This window comes from Ovis aries, chromosome 5, assembly GCF_016772045.2.
Source record: "Ovis aries strain OAR_USU_Benz2616 breed Rambouillet chromosome 5, ARS-UI_Ramb_v3.0, whole genome shotgun sequence".
NCBI classification, from domain to species: domain Eukaryota; kingdom Metazoa; phylum Chordata; class Mammalia; order Artiodactyla; family Bovidae; genus Ovis; species Ovis aries.
The window spans coordinates 104,093,010-104,116,942 of NC_056058.1; the positions used below are offsets into that span (position 1 = coordinate 104,093,010).

Here is a 23,933-nt window from a genome sequence, read left to right on the forward strand (position 1 = left end):
CCCCCGAAACTCTGCACATCTTCCTGAGCCCTGGCTAGAAGTCTCATCTAGGCTGCTATCTCTTAGATCCTGGCTGATGATAAGGCCACCTTGCCTTGCCTGAAATTTACCATCAGGTTCTTAAAGAATGTGCGTGCTAAGTCACCTCAGTTGTGTCCGACTCTTTGTGACCCAATGGACTGCAGCCCACCAGGCTCCTCTGTCCATGGGATTCTCCAGGCAAGAACACCAGAGTGGGTTGCCATGCCCTCCTCCAGGGAATCATCTCAACCCAGGGATCAAACCCAGGTCTCCCGCATTGCAGGTGGATTCTTTACCATCTGAGTCACCAGGGAAGCCCCCTTAAAGCTTAGAACCCTAATAAATCTGCCCTTGGGATTTTGTTGATGTTTAGTCACTAAGTCATGTCCGACTTTGTGACCCCATGGACTGTAGCCCACCAGGCTCCTCTATCCATAGCATTTCCCAGGCAAGAATCCTGGAGTGGGTTGCCATTTCCTCCTCCAGGGGATCTTCCTGCCCTAGGGATCAAACCTGCATCTCCTGCACTGGCAGGTGGGTTCTTTACCACTGAGCCACCAGGGAAGCCCCTTGGTCAGCTTCCCAGCCGCTGAAAGAACACGACTTAAGGGCCCTCATGACCTTCTTTTTGGAGCTAACTCCGAGAGATAGTGAAGAACAGGGAAGCCTGGTGCGCTGCAGTCCACGAGGTTGCAAAGAATCAGACACGACTTATCTGAGTAAACGACAACAACAAAATGACCTAGCGACCTCATGAGCCAAGTGAATGGAGATAAAAACATGGATGCGCAAATTAGACGGAGGGGGATAAGCAAGGAAGTATCAAAATTTTAAGCTGGCAAAGTTTCATCTGTGAACTGTGACTCATCAAGTGTTATTTTTAAGAGAAGTGGGATGTTTCTGTGCCTTCCTGTTGTAGCTTTGCTATTTAATCACTAGGCTGTTCCATCTGTGATGTATTAGTCCAAAACCAGGCAACTGACATCCCAGGACTGGTTAAGGCTGGTGTTGAAACATCTGGTAGGCGGTGGCACACCCGTCAGTACCTGCACTGCTGAGGCTCTCCAGCTGCCTTATTCCCTGAGAGAAACCCCTTCCAAGTGGCAGGAAACATACTTCAGACTTATTTATACGTTCGAATCCACATTATTAAAGAAATTTTATAGTCTCGGTAAAACACGCTACTTGGTGCAAATTTTCATCTTGCTTGCCTGAGACCTGTTTACCGTCCCATGGTACCCATCTGCCTTAAAGTTCACTCTGTCCTTAATTGTCAAGCAGATCCATGGTAACCCCTAATTAGTGCAAAGCAGGTTACACAGCTGCGCCTTTGCGAGCGCCGAACACCTTCAGCATCTCTATCAAGCTGAGCTCAGAAACTCTCCCTGCTTCCCTGCCAAGGTGAATGGTTCCCAGTCTTTGGAGAGTTCTGAAGGAGGTACCCAGAGTACAAGGCGACGCCTGGTTCTCCCAACTGCTGCTTCCACCCCTGATGGAGCCGGCAGATGAGGCTGCCAGGTTCCAGCGGCAGTAGCACGGGAGAAATGCCTCTCTCACCGCACAGCCTCCAAATCCCCCGGAGGATCTAATTTGGAACTAAGACATGAGCCAATCTTACTCTAAGGGTGACACCGAGAGTGAGACCCCTAGGAAACCCAGCCCTTCCCCTCTGCTGCTGGAGGACCTAGGGCAAGTTAATTCAATAAGACAGACAGTGAAGGATTGCAGAGAGCCGGTCTAGAGCCCGGGGCAGTGAGGCAGGACGAGGAGTTGCTGCTGTTGTGACAGTCGTGATTCCTGGGCATTTGCATCGCAACCTGAGACAGCAGAGTCTGCAAGCACTTGCCACAAGGTGTGCGAGGAGGAGGACATCTACCTGAACAACAAATGTGCCCGGGAGAACGAGGAAGTAAAGAGCAGTAAGATGGGAGAGAAAGGCAACAAGAGAATTGCAACAGAAACCGTATAACAACGCAACCAAAGGAGCGGAAGGAAAGAAACCTCTAAGGGCAGGACTCGAATTCCTAATCCTGGTCTCTTTTTCCTTGAACATCCATTCAAACCCCTTTGCTGCCTCCCAACTCCGCCTACACGATCTGGCCCCAGAGTGAGCCCAGCTTCCACCTGCAGCGGTCCCGAGGTAGCCTTGACGAGAGAAAAGAAAGTTCCCTCTTAAGCGATGAAGAATGAAAAACGTTAAAATGCAAATTCAGTGTTAAAAAAAAAAAAAAGAAAGCAGGACTCCACACAGGCTTCAGAGAAGCAAATTCTCAGGCAGCAACGGAAGCTGGAGAGCAGCCCCCTGAGGTGTGGACTAGAATGCCAGTGTTTCCAGTTTGTCGATGACAGATAAACAGCTCGCCCTGTTACTACTGAATCAATCTCTCTCCCCTTTTTTTTTTTTTTTTCAGGGCAGAGAATGTTTGTGGTAGAATTGGTCCTTGAAAAAGAGTGAATTGATGTGTTAGTTTTTTGTGTTGGGCCAAAAATAATTACAGCCTTACCTACTTCCTATGGATTATGTTCAAAAGCTACACATACCCACTTATTCTGTCTTTGTTCCACGGGGAACTGATTGGAACTGGGGTTTGCTTCACCAACTCTCACTTATTTTAAAAGTCAGGCTTGGGAGGGAAGAAAAAGTCAGAGATTGACCGAGGGAGGAGGAAATGTGCAGTGTGGTTAAGCAAACACTGTTTCAGATAAAGAGCTCCATGAGTCTCTACCTCACCTTCTACAGCTAGGAATTCATTTCTCAATATTCCTTTTTCAAGCGAGATCTTTGTGTACTTATTTTCAACCGGGGATGGCAATTGATTTATTTTCTATTGAACCTCGCCAACTGGATGCTGAAGAGAGGATGGCATATTTAGATGCCCTTAAACTTTCAGATTCACCTTTAAAACGTGCCAAGGCGAAGTCACGTTCAGGGTAAATGTGCAATTTTTTGTTAGGCTGGGACAAGGAATGAGGGTCTACACCGGCAAAGTGACATTAAAGGCTTTATAGGAAAACAGGGTCAACCTCCATTGATTCGTTTTGGTTCCAATCAAATTCCAATCATCTGATGGCTGTGAAATCCCCAACAAAAAGAAAAACAAATCAGATGATTCCTGACTGTAAAATAATAGTCTAGATACAAACAGGAAAAAAAAGCCAAACCTGACCGGTTCAGTCCAACCTGTTTTCCTAGGAACCCACTTCGCTTACTGGCTTGTCCTGTGGTGTCAGGATGTGTGGGGGGATATAAACGTGAGAGGATGTAGAAAACACAAAGCCCCCACCCTTGAGGACGTATCACTTTCAGGAAGTTAGAGAAGCAAGGCACACGAAATAATAAGATGAAAGTTCTAACGAAATGTGTTACAAAATAGTAAAGAGTGTGTCAGGTAATATACAGAAATCCCGGGGAAACAGAAAAAAAAGCAAACCAGATTGTGGAGTGGTAGGGGTTTCCAGGGTTCACGCAAGTCTGCTTCCTCCTCCTTTGGAGAATGGGACACCCTTCCCACCATCTCGGAGTTAAACAGCTATAAGCAGAAGGATGCTTAGTCGCTTGTGAGTTAAAGTAAGACCCTCTGTGTTCCCTTCCGTAGGAGCTTGTGCTGAAATGACAAAGCCACGGCATGAAAGCCGCCTCTCGGAGGCTATATGGAGTCACTACCTGGAGAATAGTTACCTGCGGTAAGAAATAAAACTTCGTTATGTTCCTGAGATCCCGGGGCCATTCGTTACTGCGGCGCCAACTAGCCTGTCATAAAAGTTATATGTATACCAAGGCAGAGAAGACCAAGGGGCTGCAATGAAAATGATGTCAGCATCTGCTCGTTGACTTCTTCCCGCCGATGCTCGGAACTATTTCGACCCTCCAGCCTGCCTGCCGCCAGCATCTCTCACTCGAACAGCCATATCTGTTCGTATCCGCCTCTGCACCTCTAGGTGGATCTTCCTAGCGCAGAAGGCCGAGAACAAACTCCCTGGCCTAGGAGGCAAAGCCCCTGATCACCCCAGCCCCCAGAGTTGGCCGCTGTTCTTTGCGCCTGCTCAGTCCCGCACGGTGTTCCTGCCGCCAGCATCCTGATCAAGCACGCCCGGCTCTGCTCCTGGCCTGGGCTGCTCTCCACTCCGTCTTCCTGGCAAGCACATCGACTGCTGAGAAGATTCCCTTCCTCTGTGACGCCTCCATGTCCCGCGTCCTTCCTCAGTACGTCACGTGCTCTGACATTGCTCCTTAGGAACCTTGTCTTCCTGGTCTTTCTCTTCCCACTAGACGGCGAGTCACTCAAGGCAGGGACGGGTTCATGTTTGTTTCCCCCAAAGTCCCGAGCCCAGTCCTGCACAAGCAGTGGCATTCGCAGAAACAGCAAATAAGCAAATGAAGGAAGGAGCGTGTGGCTGGATGTATTTAGGACAGTGTTAGACAGAAGCCACGGAGAAAACCCCGAAAGTGAAACGTGAAGTCGCTCAGTCGTGTCCGACTCTTTGTGACCCCATGGACTGTAGCCCACCAGGCTCCTCTGTCCATGGGATTCTCCTGGCAAGAGTACTGGAGTGGGTTGCCATTTCTAGTAAAACATAAATGTAAGCAGCTAGGACGGGTATCAAATGATGCAGCCTGGGAATTTTTCACATGATTCAAAAGGTGACAGGGAGTCATGCTAACTTCTTGAGCAGGGAAATGATGAGAACTGGGTTCAGCCTCATAGGACCTTGTGTCTTGAGTGACAGCTGTGTTTATACCACTCTTGTTTGCCCTTTGACTGTAAAAGCTCCCTGAAAACAGGAGCTGGATCTTAATCATATTTGTATCCCCTATAGCGACAAGCACAGTGTTTGTATAACAGGTGCCAACAAATATTTGCTGAATTTAGTTCTAGAAAAATTACTCCCTATGCTGAAGGTTGGAGATCCAAGTTAGCCGGCTCTTGCAATGTATATAGCCGTGGATGGGAAATGAATTTATGCGGGAGGTTATGCCTCTGGAAACATGGAAGGAGATATCCAAAAGTCTAACAGCCCAATCTCCAGGTTTCAGGGTCTTTAAGGTTTAGTGTTTTGAGCCCAGGGTTCTACAAAAATGGCGGTGTATTTAAAATGCAAACTTTGGGAGGAAGATTTGTTTTTCCCATGGGGGAGATGAGTTCTGTGCTGAAGCTGTAGCTTCCAGAATGGAATGGAACAAACAAAACGGAATACACTGAAGCCACGAGCAGCGAGAACTACCACCTGCTCTATGCCAGCGTGATCCCCCATCTTGGGACGTGGTTGAACTTTTATTGATTCACTAACTCCATTCACTTTTTTGTTCATACATTCATTTAATATTTACAAATCACTCACATTAGGCAAGGCAATGTTCCCTCCAAAAAGCCTACTTGGATTTATCGTGTGGGTCACATTGACTTTTTTACTGACTCCCCAGAGGCAAAGACGATGCCCGAGGCAGAGGAATGGTGTGCCTATTTCTCCTGCTGTGTTTGGTCTCCAAAGATCCCGGTCATTCACTCTCAGGAAGGGCTTGCAGGGACCTCTTCTTCTTGAAGCACTGTTTTGAAAGCTAGAGCTGTCAACGTGCAGCCCTACAGGCATCTAATTATTTTCTGAATTCCACGTCAAAAGCAGAACTCCATCCAGAAGCCATACCTGGTTTTATTGTGAGCCTCTTCTTCTTAAGAAGACCTCTCCTCTCTCTGTTTCTTTCTCTCTTTTCCTTCTCTCACACACACAGATACACAATGATCTAATGAAATTACATCCTTAAAGAAACATTAAGAGTGAAAATAGAATGTCTCTCTGAAGAGAGAACCCAATCTTCAAACCTAAGGAACTCGGCCTTAAATCTTCCAAGACAGATATATGGATTTGAAACAGAACTCAAGGTATACATGTTCTCAATAACTTACACATTCTCATTGCTAATAACACATTCAATAGGTCATTTAATTTATAGCAAACTCTTGTATTGAGCTAAATGAAATTTAAAGAAAAGTTCAGATTTAAATTTGCCTTGGGTTAACTTTAAAATAATACCTGAAAAGACAAAGAATATCCAAGAAAGCGTCACTCCAGGGTAAACTAAGAAGGTATCCAGAACGTTACTTCATTGACCCTGAAGCTTCTGACATTTCTTGGTTGACCTGACTCACACCTACAACCCACAAGGTGAAACATCAATGCTTCATTCCTACAAGTGGACTTGAGCAGTTTTTCAGATCATTTATCTGTTATGAATAGAGGAAAGCACACTCCCATGGCAGGACCACGTCTTCCCAGTATGCTCACATTTAACCCACCCCCTTCGTACTTCAGGCCTCCCTGGTGGCTCAGGCAGGAAAGAGTCTGCCTGCAATGCGGATGACCTGGGTTTGATCCCTGAGTTGGGAAGATCTCCTGGAGAAGGAAATGGCAACCCACTCCAGTATTCTTGTCTGGAGAATTCCCATGGACAGAGGAGCCTGGTAAGCTACAGTTCATGGGGTCACAAAGAGTCGGACGCGACTCAGGGGCTAACTTTTACTTTTCACTTTCACTTTCTTCATACTTTGAATTAAGTAATTATTCTTTCTCTAAGAATTGGTTTACACTTGCAAAAAAAAAAAAAAAAAAGCCAATCAGCAAATCAATCATTTCAGAGGAAGTCAGGCATTTCTCGCTGCCTCGGCTGCAGCACTGAGACACCCGTGAGGAGGTACAAACTTCACCTCACTTCCGGGGGCCAGCCAGCACCTACACTCCAAAGTGCATCCAGACAGGGAAGTTCCCGGGGAGCCACTAACTGCTGACCTGTGTCCGCCACTACTCGGAGGAAAGCGTCTGATCAGGTACAGAAGGCCACACGTGCACGCACCTGGGCCACACATCACGGGAGTGCTGGGCCACTGCGACCGGGGACAAGAGACTCAGTGTTAATCCCAGGCAAACAACCGCCAACCTGACACTCCTATACCATTCCCAGAGTAGGAGTACCTTTCAGAGACGCAACTCATCAGACATGTGGAAACGGGATGGCATGTCATTAACCCTTTCACTCAATGGTCTTTAAAACCCACCTCCAAGACAGCAAACTTTACACGTATCCTCATTCAAGCCACATCTTGACATAATTTATGAATTAGGGAGCACAACTGCTATCAGAATTCAGTTTTAAAATGTTCAGGGCCCCCTCGACTTTGTCACCATCAGGGACAGGACACGTGCTGGGGTGTCCACGGCCCGGAAAAGCTGCCTCCAGCTAGTGTGTAGAGGACAAGGTTCTTCCTCTGGGCATATTTATTAAAAATTATGAGATGAGATGTGCTCCACGCAGCGGGGCTCCTGACTGTCACGTGGTGATAGAAAAGGCTTCCGCTCTGTGTTTTCCCCTCCCTGCCTTGGGGACTGTAATAAGGGAAGTCTGCATTTTTTATGGTTTTCTTTGTGCATGGCTGAGAGGGAGAGAGCCTGCCCTGCAATGCCCGAGACCTGGGTTCCATCCCTGGCTCAGGAAGATCCCCCGGAGAAGGAAACGGCAATCCACTCCAGTACTCTTGCCTGGGAAATCCCATGGGCAGAGGAGCCTGGCGGGCTACAGTCCATGGGGGTCACCAAAGAGCTGGACACAACCTCGAAACTAAACAACCACGACATATCTTTGCTAGCTTTTGAATGTTTTGTACCATGCACATGGGTTCCACACTCAAAATTTTAAAAAACTTAATTTTGGAAGAGAATAAAAGCCAAAAAAAAAAAAAAATTCAAATTTTCCTAAACTATGCTTAAAGGGAAGCAACCATTCTTATAAAGTTACCAAAACTTAAAAAGACTTAGTAAAAAGCAAGTCAATATTCACAATCAATTTTATGAAAATGCTTCAGAGACTTTATATCTAAAACACTGCACTTAGGCAGACGCTGTTAAGAGTCATAGGGCATCTTTTTATTATGATTACTATTCAGCCAGAAAGATCATTACCTACTTCAATATTATAAAGTTCAGAGATTTTTAAAAGTAGATAACATGTTTTTAAAGCAAAGCATGTTATTTTCCCCGCTAGCATATTACTGCCAAACATTCAGCACTTCCAGCAAATCCATGTTATTTTCTTTGCTTATGGTGAGCATCTGATCCTCTTCAACATGACCCACATCATTCATTCTCACATACTGGAATCCCATTAGAGAAAGAACCTATCTGTTGACCGTCCTCATAGAAGAAAATTACGTTGAGACTAAGTCTGGTCCCTCAATTTCACCCGGGGAGGAAAATTAGCCTTAAGGCCTACTCTTGTGTTTGATTTTCAAATGGAGAACCAAAAAGTGCTAAAAAATAATGAAGTCGAGATTTGAAGCCACCAGCTAGGGAAAAGTAAGTATATCCTATTCGTTACTAATGCCCCTCTGCAGTAATTACTCTATTTGTTCACTTTCTGGAGCGGACACAATAGTTTTGTCTTTATCTTTTACAACCAAACACCTTTTAGTAAGCAGGAGATAAAAGACCAATAAAATCTTTGTACTTGCTCCCTGTAGCCGCCCCCTAAGGCCTATTTTATCTCCAGAGTTGTTATCTGAAGTGAATTACTGATAAGAAAAATTAAAGGGCTCAGAAGCTGAAGGTAAGGTAATTTGCAGAGTGGTTCGCACACCTTGTCTCTGTTCAGCCAGGCCCCGCCAACAGTCCTCCCATCACCACCAGCCAGCTTCCAGGCCTTGAAAGCAAGCTGCCTGAGTAGAATGGTTTCCCAGCCCCAGACTCCTTTTCCAAAAGGAAAAACACAAGTAAATAACGAGACTCTGAAAAGTCAAAGTTGTACGTTTGCACTGTTCTTATTTGTATTTGCAAACTGCGAAGCAGGAGAGTATTAACTTTCCTTGTAAAGGATCTTCATGTGCAAAGAGATTAACTTTAATACCCACCTGCACGTACTTGACGAGGAGCTATCAGCTCTATTTCGTGACTCCCCTGGTCGTAACTGGTGCGGTCTGCCTTCCGCGTAGTGGTGATAGTATTTATTGGACATAGGCACACTTCTCAGCACTTTACGAGCATCAGGTCATTTATTATTCAGTTCATGCAATTACCACCCTCATCTCATAGAAGAGGGAAACGAAGGGACAGACAGTTATCATTTTGATTACGTCACGGACTCTGCACGCATCCATGGATCCCTGATCTATGGATAGGATGCATTCTTAGTAAACAACCCCCGTAATGTGCAAAGTCCAGAATGAGACACTGGGGGAGGAATGTGAGCAGCAATGACTAATATAGGCCCTCAAGCAATCAGAAACTTCCTGACCCTTCCTCTCCCTCAGAGAAAAAAAAAATAAAAAATTTAAAAAAGCAACATTTCCAAGCCAGGCTCATCTGATACCCACAGCCTCCGGTATAAAATGGCTCCTGCCTGGCGTTGACTGGTCACTGGGTCCAGGGTGAGTGGAAGTCAGTTCTGGGACAGGTGTCAGGGCACAGTCAGCCTGTTCAGTCGCTCAGTCACGTCCGACTCTTTGCGACCCCATGGACTGCAGCACGCCAGGCCTCCCTGTCCATCGCCAACTCCCAAAGTTTACTCAAACTCATCTCCATCGAGTCAGTGATGCCATCCAACCATCTCATCCTCTGTTGTCCCCTTCTCCTCCCGCCTTCAATCTTCCCCAGCATCAGGGTCTCATCATCTATCAGGGCACAGGTGGTCTCTGCAGTCAAAGGCAGGAGGAAAGCCTTGGGCGCACCCAGTACCCACCTCCAGGGAGACCAAGAAGTCGCCCTCCTGACGGCCTGTCCACGCTTTTGGTCTCTCCTTTCCACCAGCTTCACCACAATCCCCTAGATATTAATTTTAACAATGAAACTCCCGTCTGCAGCTTCCACCACAGAGCAGAAGAGGGGCTCTGGTTGCCGTCAAGTTTCTGGGGTGATGTCCTGGTGAGTTACTAGGCTGCGTACATCTCAACACTGGATGAGCATTTGGCCTAAGCATGGAGGGCTGGCCTGTGAAGTCCTCATGATGACCCGCTTCCATGTGGGGTTCCTCCCACCCTCTGGCCCCTATGGAGGAGAGATCAGTCATGGAAGAAACAAACGTGACTCTCTCCTGGGGAAATGCTGCCAACTCTTGCTTGAGACAACAACCGAGACAGTGCGTCTGGGGCTTGCTAAGCAATCGAGTGTACATGCGTAAAGGCCAACTGCAACTTGCTTAAGTGCCTGACCGATTCCTAGGCAGGAGTACGCTGGGAAAGAGATCTGGGCCAGCAAACCTAGGACAAAAACCAGTTGGAGGTAGGGCTTTTGGCTTTCCCTTCTCACTCTGGGCCATAATCTCTCCTGCTGAGATAAAGTGGTTTGGGGACAGAATCAAGAGGACACTTGGCGGGGATGGCTCCTAGCAGCCAGTCATCCTTGGCTTTCTGCTAACCTCTGGGAAACGAGGTCCCTGGGGCCCCTCGGCCTGGCTCACTGCTTGCCTCCCCCTGACCTGCTCTCCCCGTGGCTTCAAGGGAAGATCTCCGGCTTTATAATCAGCTCCCTGAGACTGCCTCCATGGAGTAACAGCTCGGACCCAGAAGTTGGTTAGTAAGTCAGCTTGGGTGAGAGTGGTACGTGGGTTTCCATATATCATGAGCCAAGTATTAGCCAGATCCTGTCTGCAGTGGCAGGCACACGCTTCTCAGAACGGTTGATGTTCACGAGGGCAAGTAGATCAACACACCCATATCCCCTAACTCATTTGCAGGAACAAGAACACATTCTGCTGAAAAAAGAAAAGGCGGAAAAGAATAAAGAAGCAGAGGCTGGGCAGGTGGGGAGTATTATATAATATGGCTGCGCTGGCACAGGATTCTTTTTGCTAACCACACCTAGAAGGTAAAAGGACCCTCACGCATCACTGGAGAAGACCACAGTCTTGAACAGACAGGTTGCCTAGACAGAAAATCTGCCAAAGCTTTCCTCTGAAGAGGGAGAAACTTTGAAATGTGCCGGGATCTGGTTAAAAGAGAACCTTTGCCTCAGAAAGGCTCTAACAGTGGCACAGGTGTGTGTCTGTCTCGTGTCTACCTCTCACAGGCTACATGGGGAGCATCTGACCTTAGCATCCTCTTCAGTCAGACCCAGTGCATCTGAGACTACAGACCACTGAGTACGGCCCACTCTGTAATCTCCAGAGCATGGGATGAAATGCAGGGCCTCTTGTCCAAAAAGCAGGGAACAAGAGTGCCATTAAAGCACACTAAAATACAGAGCTTTTTCCTTTCTTCCATGGTCTCTCCCAATTTCTCATGATGTCCTTTATTTGCTCTTTTATGTTGTTCCCCATAGAGAGAAACTACAGTATTTAATCATTAGCATGAATTTTACCATTCTTCTTGATGTGGTTCAATGATAGCTTTCAACGCAAACAGAATGGCATCTAATTTGTATGTGGAATCACCAAACACCACCACTTGCACACTGCAGTTCATGCGTATGTATTCGGTTCTTCCTAGGAGAGGGGAAACACTTCCATGAGGCTAATGCAACCGAAACTAATTGAACTTTCAAAAATTTGACTTCTTGATACATGCATATTCTACCACCACCCTATGGAAATGGGGAGCTGCCCTCCCGTGCTGACCTTGTATCCACCTGGGCTCCCTGAGGCCCTGCAGTTCACAGTCTGGGCTCCCCGGACCTTGTGGACACTTTCTGCAAACTGTGCCGCGACAAGAAAACCCACGTCTTATATGCCATTTCTGCTGATGCGTGTGCTCTACTTAAAAAACACGGGTCAAAGAGAAGAGTGAGAATTCTGAGCCGGTGACAGCAGAGCCTTAAACAGAGCACGCGGCCTTCCTTCGAGGGGATCCCTGGCCACTGGGGCGAGAAGGATTCCTGATCACCCACAGCAGGGCTTTCCAAGGGCGGAGGTCTGATGACGGCGGAACGCACGGTGTTAAGGCTGAGCGCACTGACTGCATCCGGCGATCACCCTGTAAATTACAGGTTCACACACTTGCTCAGGGGGGTGTGCTCAGGCCTAGCGTTCTATGGGGCTGTCCTCCTGCAGGAGCTCTCAGTGTGGCCCAACTGCGAGCCCAGGAAACCACCCAGCTTATTACTTATAGCAGCCAAAAGGGATGTGTGGCTTCCCTTCCTCTGAGTGCTGCTTTGCTGCTGGAACCAAACACATTACTCCCTTCTCTTGGTTTTCAGTGTGCCGGCACCCACCGGCAAGCAAGCACACAGATTTTTGGTTAGTCATTCTAAGTCAAAACGGACACGAAAAATATGCAGGGAGCTGTCAAAACAACAGAAGGGAAAGAAAGTTAAGTAACAGAAGAGATCGGGAGAAATTAAAACACGCCCTAGATACTAGATGTAAATCCCCCGCAACTGACAACAACAAAGCCACGCCTGATGTGGGCATTGTCCCGGCACACTTCCCTCCCTCCAAGTCTCGGAACAGCAGCGGGTTTCAACCAGTTTGAATTAGGGAGCCAGGCTGCATCTGCAGCCAACAGCTGGAATTCAGCAACTGTTGTTAATCCACCTTAATTGCTTATTATTCTATCTGTTCTTGCTTGTGCTTTTGTTATTCAAAGTAATTTTTCCTACACACACAACCAAGCGTGGTTTTTGCAAGCTGCGGCCAAAGAATTCTTGCTTCCATCCTAGGGCTGTTATTGTTTTGTTGTGAAATGAAAACCCACTGACACTAGATTAAAAAAAATAAAAATAATAAAGTTAACAGCCATGCCCACAGATGGACTCACACTGGCCCTCTATGTACACAGAGATGGCAGACATTAGCCACCTCTAAATGAGAACAGGCTTCTTTGGCGGTTTTAATTAGAGTAGCAGTTAGCATGGCTGCTGTTTTCTCTAAACAGTTCTTCCCCTCCTTACTTTAAGGCGGGGCTTCCACTCCAGCACTGTTACGGCACTAGTGAATAAATGAGATCCCCCGGTTCCAGGGAAACAAACACACAAAAATGACCAATATAAACGCATCAGGTGCAAATTACCAAGGTAGAGAGGCCCACGGAGACTGTAACGCTGGCAACGCCAACTGGAATATCTGAAGGGGGGCAGCAAGAGAACGCCCACAGGTCACGGTCCCGGTTTTGCAGTGCACGGGTCAACGTGAGCCCAGACCATCCCTCCTGTAGGAAGGGCAGCCACAACGTTGGCGAGGCAGTTATGACTTGGGGTTGATGATATTCATACTGGAGATTTCGGCTGTGGTTTTTCTCTCTCCCACTCTAATTCCCCCAAAACGTCGCTGACGGGCACCCTCTATCCATGCAGATTCCCCATCCAGGGGGAACACTGCAATATAATTTCCCTTTATAAATGGATTCCCTAGTAGTAATCTGTTTGCAAGGTTTTGCTTATAAGAAGGCGAACCTAGTGCAAATTTATCATTAGTAAGTGTAATCCATAGGGTGTGAAGACTTATCTTCCATCGCCTCTCTACAAGGTGTGTATGTATGTGTATGTACATAAGTGTGTGTGTATATGCATATATATAATACATATAAATATATATGTATACCTTCCCCTGAGGAAGGTATTTGCGGATTTTCATGGGGCTTCCTTCATAGCTCAGTTGGTAAAGAATCTGCTTGCAGTGAGGAGACCCACGTTCGATTCCTGGGTCGGAAAGATCCCCTGGAGAAGGAAATGGCAAGCCTTCAGTAATCTTGCCTGGAGAATCTCATGGACAGAGGAGCCTGACAGGCTACAGTCTATGGGGTTACAAGAGTCGGACATGACTTAGCGTCTACACCACAGTCTTCTCACCATAATGTTTACTGTCTTATTCCCTACTGATTTGACCAGCAGAAGCCTAGTGCCCTGTAAGGTTGGTACAAAGCAGAGCCCCATCATATACTTGTCTCTTCCGCATGCCTCACTATTTACTGAGCTGAATTCAATTACCTCTAGATGAGAAGAGACAAGGTTCTGCAATAGCCTGGCCGGATGTCCACCCTGCACCGTCCTCATCAAATGGGGCTATCTTCCTTCTTCCTGTTTTCCAGGTCTATCCTGAAGGCATACTTGTTAGTCTTACTTATTTCCCTCTTCATGTCATTGGATCAAGTCCCTTCGAGATTACCCTGCTCTGCCATGACTGGGACCTGAGACTCTGCAGGCTGCTGAGCACATGTGCTAACCCTGAGCTATATTATGGTGAAGGTCTTTAAGGGATGTTTGCGTTGCTCTTAAATCACTCTGACTCTGTTTCTTCTCAGAAAGAGCTGATTTTTTTTTTTTTTAAGTGTTTCCTGCAAATGTTTCAACCAGGATCATTCATCCTGGAGCCTACAGGAAGAAACCTGTGAACCAGTAGGGAGAATTCACGGTGGAGGAGCTTTTCTTTCGAACTCTTACTATTTATTCATACCTGGTGTGGTCTTAGTTTTAAGCCTCCTGTTTTAGGGTGTGCACCGAGTTAGGTAAGCAAGTATTGTACATATGATATAAATTAGCATGAGGACAATTTCTGCAAGGCTTCTTTGGGAGCTTCCATCAAGTGTCATTTCCTAAAGACCACAGACCTCTGTTTGAACCATTTACTCGTTTGGGTTAAGCCTCATTCACAGAAAGTGAATCAATTATATGATTTTTAAATATCATTTTAAAAATATTCCTTTGCTCATTCAGGATATTTCTCACTGTCCTCATTCTACCAACTATATAATCAGCAAACATAGCCTTTATCTGTAAATTAAGCCTCTTATTCAATTTGTATAACAATTGCTATGTGGTTTGATGATGATCTGCAGTAGTTTTAAATACATTATATCCTGTTTTATTAGAGATGACATGTAACTGCAAATATTATAGCTTATTAAATCAGCCTCGCATTCATCAGTTCAGTAGCAATGAATCAAATTGCCCTGATTAGCAAAGAAACTCCCAGAAACTATTTTTTCTCCTTCAAGACTGTTGACTTTAATTCTTAAAAAAAGATAGTTCAGTACTTTATTGAGCACAGTCATTCATTATTTTTTTAAATTTTACTTTATTTTACTTTACAATACTGTATTGGTTTTGCCATACATCAACATGAATCCGCCAAGGGTGTACACGTGTTCCCAATCCTGAAACCCCACCCCCCTCCCTGTACCATCTCTCTGGGTCATCCCAGTGCACCAGCCCCAAGCATCCTGTATCCTGCATCGAACTTAGACTGGCGATTCGTTTCTTACATGATATTATACATGTCTCAATGCCATTCTCCCAAATCATCCCACCCTCTCCCTCTCCCACAGAGTCCAAAAGACTGTTTTATACATCTGTGTCTCTTTTGCTATCTCGCATACAGGGTTATCATTACCCTCTTTCTAAATTCCATGTATATGTGTTAGTATCATTATTTCAATTTTTAAACTGTAATAACATTTTAATACAGCCATTATTAACTGAAAATTTAAGATAGATACCATAGGCTACATTTCACTGAACCTGAGATGATCTTCATAACCAAAATTAAAGAATGTTGAGTTTGTATGTGAAAGACAGGATGGAGAAATCCGACCTCACTTTAATTCATGGCATCAAAATTAAGAAAAGAACACAGCACCCAAATGAGAGGTGACAACTAGGTGAACCAAACAGCAGTTGTAGAATCCTGTGGGATTTTTTCATCTAATTTAAACTGCTTCTTGTTTGAAAGGCTAGACCTGCAGCAGGAATACAATTCTACACTCCCACCCCTCCCCCACCCCAATCCCTAGAACCTGAGCTCAAGGAGGAATCGCCCACCTTCTGGGTTTCTAAGATGATCCTGGGCTCTTCCTACCGAAGCCAGGCTCGGCCTAGCCATGAGCTTAGGGTACCATCGTCGTTCAGAAAGAACCCTCATCAGAGCGCTGTGGGCATCAGAACTGCTCCTCCATCTGCCAGATGCAACCAGCACACGGTCCTCGTCTGATGCAAACGAACCCGCAATGACTTTACAGGAGGAAGTGTGCGCCTGACCCGAGGAGGCTGCCGTGGTCCATCGCAGAGCACAGCTGCACCCCGATGTCGCGTCTGGGTGGGCTTTGGACGGCGCAGTCTCAGAGCTGCTGAAAAGCATGCACACGGGGTTGGTCCGCACACCCGGGCACACACGCTCGGGGCGCCTGGAGAAGAGGCGGACGCACTGAGAGTGTATCAGACTCGGACCTCCAAATCCCTTTTCGTCCAACGCCAGTACTAGCACTCCATCAGCGGCCCCTGGGAGGGCGCTTCTCAAGGCCTTGGGATGGAGTGACTCCATCAATGCAGAGAGCGGTTTGCAGACGGAGCGGGGAAGGACCACCCCGGACCCGGTGCCTCTGCTAGGCAAGAGCAGCCCCCAGCCGGCTTCCCCATTCATCGCCTGCAGAAACCACTCCTGGAGAGGTGCGCCAGCCAACAGATGGTCTCCTGCTAAGGCGTAATCACCAGCAGCTTGCTGCATTTACCCAGGACAAATAGAATTACAGGCGTTTGCCCGAGTCTGAAATTGAATCGAGAACTCGGGTGGTGGATAACGGAAACGAGCAAATGGAAGAGCTCAAAACGGATCACACTGCCGTGGGCAGAGGGCCGGCATGGGACGAAGTCTCCGCAGTGGACTTCACCGTCACCACCCACCCGGGCAGCTATTTCCAGTAATCCAGTCTACTGCGCCGCATGGTGGCCTGCACTATCGAGGTTTCCAGAATAGGTACCATCATCACCAGCTAATAAAGACATCTGCCTTGATCAGATGGCCAGTCAACAGAATACTACCTGGCATGTTGAATATGTTTTTGCCCCGTTACAACGCCTTCCTGTGAGGATGACTGTACACTGCCACCAGTTTTAACCAGTCTTGCCTTTAGGGGGTAAGGGTCATTAAGGGCTCTGATTTTTCTGAGGCTGGGTGTTCCTGAGTCTATCCCCAGAAATACTCACTATTTTGAATCATGCATTGCTTAGAATAATGGCAATGTAAAGCCTTAGAAATTGCCTCGAGGAGAAAAAAAAAAAAAAAAGGCAGCATAGAATTAAGAGTACATCATTTACCCTATGCCTGGGTTACACTCCCTGCTAGGAAGAAAAGGGCCATCCATGTAAATCACTGTATAAGGAGGCTGTAAGAGTAAATGAGGCAAAATGAGCAAAGATACTAAATTCTAAAGAGATAAGGTCTTAAAAGGTAAGGCCATTTTTAACCCAAACTATCAGCAGTCACCTTAAATTATCCTCATCATTAAATAATATGTATCACCAGTGAAACTTGTTTACCCATTAAAAGAAAAAAAAAAAAGACAAACCTAAAAATCTCAGTGACAGCATGCATGAAACTACCTTTAAATGAATAATCAGACAATTCTCCTCATTCTTCATGGTAAAAACACATTATGGAAAATTCTATTTTCCTGTATCAGTCAGGCTAACATTTTCAAACATGCGTTACATGAGAAGTGTCTGAAAAGTCTTTCAGTGTCTTCAGGCAGTTTTGCTGAAAGGAACTCTCGGCCATGCAGGAAAGCAACCCCAAAAGAAAGGTGCTTCTCCTGGCAGGATTAAGGCATTTGGGGAGAGAGGATTTTTTGTTTTTGTTTTACATTATCTAAATAAGAGCTTCATTCTTCAGGTTCACATTACAGACTGGTAAGAGGTGAAGTATCTTTTAACATAATTGCTTTAAAAGGTGGCCAATTTGAAGTGAAAGGAAGATTTTTGCTGAATGTATGCCATTAGTGAATCTGACTAAATGTGCTCCTACTCTCAAGGAGGACACATTTTTTGAAACATGTTATAAAAAAGAACTAGATGCTAGACCCATCTTAGTATAAAATATGTTCCCTCTCTATAGGTAACTTTACCTGCTGTCCTTTCTTATTTTCTTACATAGAAATAGAAGATGAAATACAGAAGTCAACTACTCTGAATAAGACAAAAATATGAGTTTCAGAAGCACACACGATTTGCAGGCGTACAGGCATAAACATCTTGAGCAGTGTGACCCAATAAGAAGAGCACAGCTACAGACATTAACTACTACACGACATTGACATTGACGCCGCTCAGTGTGTCCGACTCTCTGCCACCCCGTGGACTGCAGCCCGCCAGGCTCCTCCGTCCATAGGATTCTCCAGGCAAGAGTACTGGAGTGGGGTGCCATTTCCTTCTCCACGAGATCTTCAGATCCAGGGATCGAACCCGGGTCTCCCGCATTGCAGGCAGACGCTTTACCATCTGAGCCATAACCCCGGGCTAACTATTTAACTGCTCCATGATTCAGTTCACCCATCCGTAAAATCAGTAGGATGGGCTCCCTACCTATCCCCAAGGTGTTTGGTGAGAGCCCAGGAAAAGTGCTGATGAAGCCTACTTAGACACCATGTCTGGCACACATCTGTGGAAATACAACTATAATGATTTTCATTACTATATTAGTAGACTTAATTTTAATTGTGAGGGAAAATTCTTGCTATTTTAAAATGCTTCAAAAATATAGCTACATAAAGGAAAAACCTAATTATTACCAAAAGTATGGCCCTATAATATCAGTTACTCAATTATTGCTTCAATAAGTTACTATATATATTTTAAAAGTGGCCCTTATTATCTGTATTTTTTAAATTCAATTTGTTCTGAAAAACTACTGACATTAAGAAAAAAAAAAAGGCCAAGTCTTATAAAAAGAAAGCACTCAATAAAGACTTGGCTATCATCTCAGTGTAAGGCAAAAATGCTATGAATTTTAACATGAGGGACCGGACACATACTAAGGAAATATTCATAGTTTATAATTTGTGAAGCAATAGACATTGTATAGCTATGAGAAAAAAAATTGTTCATTATATAAAAGGCAATTTTCGATAATATCAAGTAAGTTACAGTGACTCAGGAGAGCTTCATGGTGTCTCCGTGTTATCAATTTCATATACATTTCACTAGCGGAGAAACCGTATCCCCCACAAAGGATGTGGAACTGCAAGGGGCACCGTGTACTGACCCTCCATGCAACAAATCCGCAAACACTGCCTATGGCACGCTGTATCAGAAATTCAGGCAGCTGGAAATCACAGCAGACCAGCGTTTCAGGTCATTGATCTTAGAATTGGAAAATTTCCGGTAGTGAGCCAAAATGAACCCAGTGCAGAGCCTCGACGCTCACCCACCCCCTCCCACCCCCTCAGACAAGTGGCAAATCACTGAGAAAGATCATTAGAAAATGCAGCCTTCTATAATAGGAAAGGCATGAATACATAAGTGATTGATTGCTGGCAACGCTCAGTCATTCGGGAGATGTTGATGGAACACATTCTATACGTGGTACCCTGAGAATCCATAGTGAGAGATGCAAACATAACTAGTTATTAAGCATTTTCTACTCTAAATTCCTTAACTCATCTAATCGCCCCCTTCCTGTCTCTCTTCCTCTCTTGCCCTGCCTTTCCCCACATCATCATCCCCATATTCCATTTGAGAGAACTGTAAGACAAAATGACTGAATAACTTTCCAAATTGATAAAGCTAGTGAGAGGCAGAGCCCAGATTTGAACCCAGGTCTTCCACAGTGGGACGAGTGGCCAGCCCCTTAATGCCAAGTGAAAAGCCTCAGATGTGTTCTTCGGGAGCACTAGAGTTTTGAGTTTGGGAGTAACATGACCAGACAAGCAAGATAGGAAAAACCCAGTTTGGGCTGTATGAAAGAGAAAAGTGAATGAGAAGGAAAAATATGAAAAACCTAATTTTAAAGAGTGCAATCTATTCAGAATTTCTTCAGTAGAAAAAAAGGCAGCTGTTCCATTCACTACTTACTAAAAAATCCCAACTTTCCCCACCAAGCAAACTACTATAACCAGGAATTTTTTGTTTTTATTTTTTTATTGGGGTATAGTTGATTTACAATGTTGTGTTGGTAACCAGTAGCTTTTTTTCTTTTTTTAATGTAAGTAAAAATTCATCTAACACCCATTGCTGCCTTTTTATCCTATGTGCTAAGGATACAGAAATGATATCATCATCTTTAGTGATAAGAATCTCAAACAGGATAAGGAATAAAGAAGAAATTCATAAAAATGATAACAGATTTGTTTGCAAAGGTCAGCAAAGGAAAACTATTCTTCTATAATACAAACTGTCAAAAGAAAAATACATTTCTTCAACAAATTATATAATCAGAGAATAGGATTATATAATCAGAGAAAGGACAGTAAAAGAAATTTAATTCCACAGCATTTTCCAGATGATTAAATTGAGAGGACCAGAGAAGTTAAGCAGTCAGCCCCAGGTCACACAGAAGGTTGCTGGTATTATATGGAATACAAATCTAGTCTCCAAGCTCTGCTTCACCCTGCTGTCTTTTATAGATATAAACGGAAGTATACTATAAATATAATTTCTAATATATTTTGGTGCAAAACAATTTCTAACTCTTTAATAATGATATTGGTGTGAACTTTAAAAGATTAAAACAACAGGGCTAATGAAAATGGAACATGCATTCATTCATTCAGCAGGCCATATAAGAAAAGACCTAGGCAGGCAATGAGTGTGGAGGAAGGTTCAGATATAAATAAGGACAGACGCGAAGCCCTGCTCTCTAGATGTCCACAGTCTCTATGATGTGTCCTAAGTATAAAACCCACACCAGATTTTGAAGACCGTACAAAAAATGTAAAAATCTTATTAATATTTTATATTGGTTAGGTGGAGAAATAATTTTGGATATGCTGTTTTAAACATAAAAATAATTTTACCTCTCTCTTTTTTGTACTTTAAAAAAAGTCGCTATTAAAAAACTTAAAATCACATATGTAATTCACGTTGTATTTCTACTGGACGATGTCGCTCTAGAAAAAGAGCAAGGAGATTAGCCAGTTGTGGGATCTGGCCTGGCTAGAAGTCCAGGAAAGAAGACTAACCATTAGAGAGATAAGGATCTTAAGAGTGAGAGGGAAAAAAAAGACTCATCTTCAAGGCATTACCTTATCTCACAAGAAAAAATTCGGGGAGTTACCCATGGGAAAGGAATCTCTCTCATCATCTGTGGAACTTCACAACACAATGCCTTTGGGCAAATCAGATCTCCTCCCACTGAACTAAAGCTGGAGTTTATCTGTTCTCTGTGGAACCATGAGTCAAGTGAAGTGCACATGAATGGTTTCTTAGAATCGGAAGCATGCCAGGCTTTATGCTGGGAAGCATCCACCTTCAGGGACTGCAGTTATGATGGCAACATCCTAGGTCCTCAAGAATGCGGTCACCAGATGACAGAAGCAGCTCTCTTGATAATTAAGTAGTGTGCGCGCACACACAGACACACACAGGAATAGGAAGTGGCAACCCTCTCCAGTATTCTTGCCTGGAAACACACAGACACACACAAGAATAGGAAATGGCAACCCACTCCAGTATTCTTGCCTGGAAACACACACACACACCACACACACACCGGAATAGGAAATGGCAACCCACTCCAGTATTCTTGCCTGGAAAATTCCTTGGAGAGGGAAGCCTGGTGGGCTACAGTCCATGGGGTCGCAAAGAGTTGGACACAACCTAGCAACTGAGCAGGCATGAACACGAACACACACATGCACAAAACAGATTTCATCACAGAGGTGTTAGGTGTTAAATCAAAAGAGACAGAGGCCCCAAATGGAGTTACTTACACTAAAAAAGCCCACCCCACCAAACCAAGACTTCATACCTCACCTAATCACAGTTTCAGCGTCCCCCAGGAATGCAACCTTACCTAGTCAGTCTGGAATTTCCTAGTCAGCAGTAGTGAGGTCAGCTACCTAATAGACCCCTTTTGTCCCCTGAGGGAACGTAGGTAGCCTCGCCTGTAACAACTCACCCTTTCCTTGTCCCTCCCCAGTTTCTTCCTGTTAAAATCTTCCACAGCGCCTCAGAGTGTCTTTCTATTTGCTAGATGGGATGCCTCCCACTTTATAAATCGCTGAAGAAAGCCAATTAGGTCTTTAAATTTACTCAGCTGAATTTTTAACTGTGTAAACAGACACTATTTCCATTTGTGCCTTAAGCTGCAGTTTCTTCAACTTCATAACATGCCTTTTAAATAGAATTGTGGGCTTCACCGGTAGTACGCCAGTCTTAAACACACAAACTGTACACAGACTTTGAGAATGGCTTTATGTTGTCAAACTGGTAAGAGTTCAAATATCAAGATCAATCTTGCCATTTTCTAATCATCTTTAGTCACTAAGATACAGTAATAACAATTAAGCAGATTCCCCTCAAAACTAAACCTGAATAAATCAAGCCAGAACCAACATTATCTTCAATAGAAAACAGAAAACAAAAAGTTGGTGATACATGTAGGAACAACACAGAATAAACCCAGTTTTCATGTTGAAAAAAGTTTTAGAAGTGAATTTCACTTTAAGGTGTTCCAATATTTAATCTCAATAATTTGTTTTCTCACACCCAGTATCATTAAGGAGTTGGGCTTTTCTACTACTTGAAACATTTCATTTACTCATTCACACATTACCTTTTTTTCAGTATTTCTGTATTGTATGCCATATTATTCTGATATCTCAATTAAATGGATATTTCAGGTATCGTAGTCTAAATTATCTAGAAGCAAAATTCAATTTTTAAAATTGTATTTGGACAAAGTACTATCCTATAGATTTACTTATAGGACGGCTTTGCTCTGCAGGTGATCAGAATCTGTGTCACAGAATAGTGTTGACGAGCATGACATTTTAGCCTTTATTGCAATTTCGCCTGAAATTTTCTTATATTCCTTTAAAACATTCGACTAGATGTCTTTAGATAGCCTTCTCAGATTGTTTAATAAGACAACTAGCTCTCTTCATCTAAAAGAACCAACACAAAAGAATAAACACTATGCCAACTTCTCACATTAATTAAAAACAAAACTGTATTTGTCACAATGGTTTTCAAATGATTTTAGTATGTCTGAGGAACACTGGACTGTGTCTTCACCAAGGCAGAAATTGTTGCCTGTTATATACATTGCTATAATCCCTAGAAACCAGAAGAGCTCTTGACACACAGTAGACACTCAGTAAATATGTGTGTATTCAATGATATGTAATAGGCACTCAAAATATAAATGGTTAATGACTGAATAATTAATGGGAATGGTGAGGCCATCAGTTATTAACAATATGCTACATGATCACCATTTCATTGAACGTGAACACTTTAAATGGTAGCTGTCAGAAGTTATTAAGTGTTAATAGCAAGTAAGTGCTTAATAAGTTTTCTTGAATAAATGGATGGATAAATAAACTGCAAAGATTGAGTCAGGGTTTAGAAAAATGAGTCATTGGAGACATCATGATTTCAAAACTACATGTATATTTTGAAAAGGTGCTGAAAACCAGTAGAATTGCCCAATCTTTTCTTAAAAGCCTCCTGGAATGCAAGTTCTAACATGATGTCAAAAAAAAGTTGCCATCAGGGTCTCCAAAATCATAGAAAGGCTAGGATGCCAATGAGCCATCCGCTTGGGAATTTGTCAGGATGACAAACCTCTTCTTGATTTAGAATATTCTGAGATACCAACAAACTAAATGGTAAATTCAACCACGTGGGCCAGGCGGCCATCGCAATGATTACATAATTAGTTCAACATAATTGTTTAAAAAGATAATGTTGAGATCGAGGACATTGTGAACACTTCTGTTTTAAAAGTAGATGGTATTTCCACCTCGCAAAATACATTTGCTTTGGATGTATACTGTATATTGCCATAGTGATTTCCAATGCCCATCCATTCATAAAACACTATATGTATGTCACAGGATGTCTGCCAATGCTATATGCCAACCTCAGACAAAAAAGTACAATATGCCTTTAAATTTAAATCTGTAAATTAAGTAGTTTGACAGCACAGCTCTAAATCTATCCTGACCGCAACTTTCTACTTAAATAAAAACTGTCCCTTTAAAAAAACCCACCAATACAGTTACTGTCCA

The 23,933-nt window shown here is 44.1% G+C and overlaps 1 protein-coding gene and 1 long non-coding RNA gene across 3 annotated transcripts in view; one reads left to right on the plus strand and one right to left on the minus strand.

The window, feature by feature from the left end:
* The window catches only part of EFNA5 (ephrin A5), a 292,897-nt gene that overhangs the window by 111,242 nt on the left and 157,722 nt on the right, over positions 1-23,933 (minus strand). The gene's annotated exons all lie outside the window — the stretch shown is intronic.
* The window catches only part of LOC132659848 (uncharacterized), a 79,924-nt gene that overhangs the window by 47,272 nt on the left and 8,719 nt on the right, over positions 1-23,933 (plus strand). Inside the window, exon 2 of the long non-coding RNA XR_009600753.1 lies at positions 1-23,933. This exon is cut by the window's left edge and continues 19,368 nt beyond it; it is cut by the window's right edge and continues 8,719 nt beyond it. This is a non-coding gene — a long non-coding RNA (uncharacterized LOC132659848).